At 39.7% G+C, this 3029-nt stretch overlaps 1 pseudogene; it reads left to right on the forward strand.

Moving 5' to 3' along the window:
* The first annotated feature begins 1271 nt into the window (after positions 1–1271).
* Positions 1272–2553, forward strand: LOC116862456 (annotated as a pseudogene).
* Positions 2554–3029: the final 476 nt, after the last annotated feature.

Below are 3029 nucleotides of genomic sequence, written 5' to 3' on the forward strand. Positions count from 1 at the left end.
CACGTCAGGCTCTCTGCTCAGTGGGAGCCTGCTTATCCCTCTCCCTGCCACTCCCCCTGCTTGTACTCTCTCTCTCTCTCTCATCAAATAAATAAATAAAATATTAAAAAAGAGAAATTTTACTGTGCAAATGTAGCATATTTAAGGACAGAGTGAAATAATATCCCACTTACAGCTTTTTTTTGAGCAAAAGAGAGTGAGTATGAGTGGGGTGGGAGGGACAGAGGGAGAGGGAGAAAGAAAATCTTAAGCAGATTCTCTCGAATCTCACAAGTCAATCTCATGACCCTGAGATCGTGACCTGAGCCGAAAACCTAGAGTCAGATGCTTAACTGACTGAGCCACCCAGGAGCCTCCAATATATAGTTTTTTTTAACTGCTTTTTGATGATAAATATTATATTATGAAGGTCACTTAACATCATACAATATGAATGCACATGATAATAAAAATGGCTCTCAAATCTTTAAAAGTCCATTCTGACATGATAGTAATGATAACATGATTAATATTTGTTACCTTCCCTTTGTCCAATACTGTTAAGTGTGAAACCTATATTTACTCATTAATCCTCACCACAACCTATGAAGTGAAGCTATTGTTGTCTGACTTTCAACATCAGGGAACTGAGGCACAATGAAGGCAGGGCTAGTTAAGTTTCAAGAGTTAGATGTGAACACAGGTTCTGTGGCTTCTGAGTGAATACATCTAACCAGTATATGCTACTGTTTCCCATTTCATAAATTACAGCCTTATTGTTAATCTTAGCAAAGCAACCAATCTGACAAGAAAAGAAACAAAACTAAGGTTCTGTCATTGTTTCCATTGACTGCTATAGTAAACTATACAAATTAGTGGCTGAAAACAACAGGTACGGGGTTTCTCACAGTTGTGGATGTTAAAAGACTGAAATCAAGGTGTCACCAGTGCCTGGCACATTGGGACACCGTGGAGAATTCCCCTTGCCTCTTCCAAGCCTCTGGTGGCAACCATCAACCCTTGATGTCCCTGGCTTAAAGCAATGTCACTCCAGTTTCTGTCTCCATCATATGTTCTCCCCAACTGTTCCTGTCTTCAGTGGCATTTTACACTTCCTATAATGCCATATGTCATATAGGATTGGGCCCACCCAAATAACCTCATCATAACCTGAAACACCAGCATATATGCAATTTCCAGATAAGGTCCTATTCATAAGTACCTAGGTTTAGAGCCTCAGCATACTCTTGATGGGACAGTGCAACCAAATAACAGGTACAGTGGTTTTTCCCATGCAACTAGACAGAAAATATTACATCAACAAGTCAGAGGAAGGATTTTTTTTAACAGTTAAAAGGAAGGTAGTGCCTATTTCCCTCTGACTCATTCCACTGTGCTCACAGACAGGATGAAAGGCATGGTAACAAGTGCCCTTCCAAATCAGAGAGGGAGACAAACCATGAGAGACTCTGGACCCTGGGAAACAAACTGAGAGTCACGGAAGGGAGGGGTGAGGGGATGGGGTAGCCAGGTGATGGGTATTAAGGAGGGCACGTGTGTTGTACGCAACTGATGAATCATTGAGCACTGCATCAAAAACTAATGATGTACTATATGCTGGCTAACTGAACATAATAAAGAGAAAAAAAACGCCCTTCCTATGATTCTTTTATTTATTCATTCATTCATTTATTTTTATTTATTTTGTAAAATAGAGTTGACATAGAATGTTCCATTAGTTTCATTTGTGCAACATACGAATTAGAGAATTCTATACATTACCCAGTGCTCACCCTGATAAGTGTAGCCACCATCTGCCGTCATACATTATTACAATGTTATTGATTATATTCCTTATGCTGTACATTTTTTTCTCCATCACTTATTGTATAACTAAAAATTTATAAAACTCTTAATCCCCTTTATTTACTTTGTTCTTTCACCCACTTCCCCTCTGTCAACCACCAGTTTGTTCTCAGTTCTTAAGGGCCCATTTTGTTGTTGTCCTTTGATCCCTTCTTTTGTTTTCTAGATTCCACATATAAGTGAAACCATAATGGTATTTATCTTTTTCCTGTCTGACTTATTGCACTTAGCATAATTCCATATAGGTCCACCCATGTTCTCACAAATGGCAAGAACACATTTTTAATGGCTGAGTAATACTCTATTGTGTTTATGTACCACATCTACTCACTATGTTTCTTATTGGTGAATGGATCAATATGACATTTTCAGGCTTTTTCACAAACAACATCTTATTGCCACTGTTCCTTCCTTTTAAGTCTATGCTTCAGCAAGTATCCAAACTACTCACGGGAAAGGCATCCTGCATGAGTTCTGAATCCTGGTACTTCCTAAGTATCTTTGGGCTTCAGAGCATTTGCTCTGATCCTGGGCAAAGATGATGCCACTGACCAATCATAAATGGTGCGGGAGCAGATGTCTGAAACTGACCTGGCCATGCCTGCAGACACCAATAAAGATTTCAAGACAGAGTGGGATGCTTCAGAGCTGACAGATTACCCAGTGGGCACTGGGTGATGTGGAAGAGGAGCTGACGGCTAAAGACTGGTAATTCCAGTAGTGAAAATCATAAAAGGGGGAAAAAACTGAAGCTAGTGATGATGTACAAAACTTAGCAAAATTTTGGTCCATGGAAAAAGCAATACCAATTATTCCTCATTATTATGTTCACTTAGTACGACTTTTAACCATAGTAAACTCTTGATTTTATGGGATACAAAGTTCTTGCATTTTACCTTTAATTTTTTATTAGCTTTTCCTATACTTTTTTAAAAGATTTTGCTTATTTATTTGACAGAGAGAGAGATCACAAGTAGGCAGAGAGGCAGGCAGTGGGTGGGGGGAGGGAGCAGGCTCCCCGTTGAGCAGAGAGCCCAATGCGGGGCTCAATCCCAGGACCCTGAGATCATGGCTTGAGCCAAAGGCAGAGGCTTTAACCCACTGAGCCACCCAGGTGCCCCCTACAATATTTTCTTTATACAAATAATATATTTTAGTTACTGTGAATGTAGCAACTGTGGATC

This window comes from Lontra canadensis, unplaced genomic scaffold (assembly GCF_010015895.1).
Source record: "Lontra canadensis isolate GAN:19392208 unplaced genomic scaffold, GSC_riverotter_1.0 scaffold245, whole genome shotgun sequence".
Lineage (NCBI taxonomy): Eukaryota > Metazoa > Chordata > Mammalia > Carnivora > Mustelidae > Lontra > Lontra canadensis.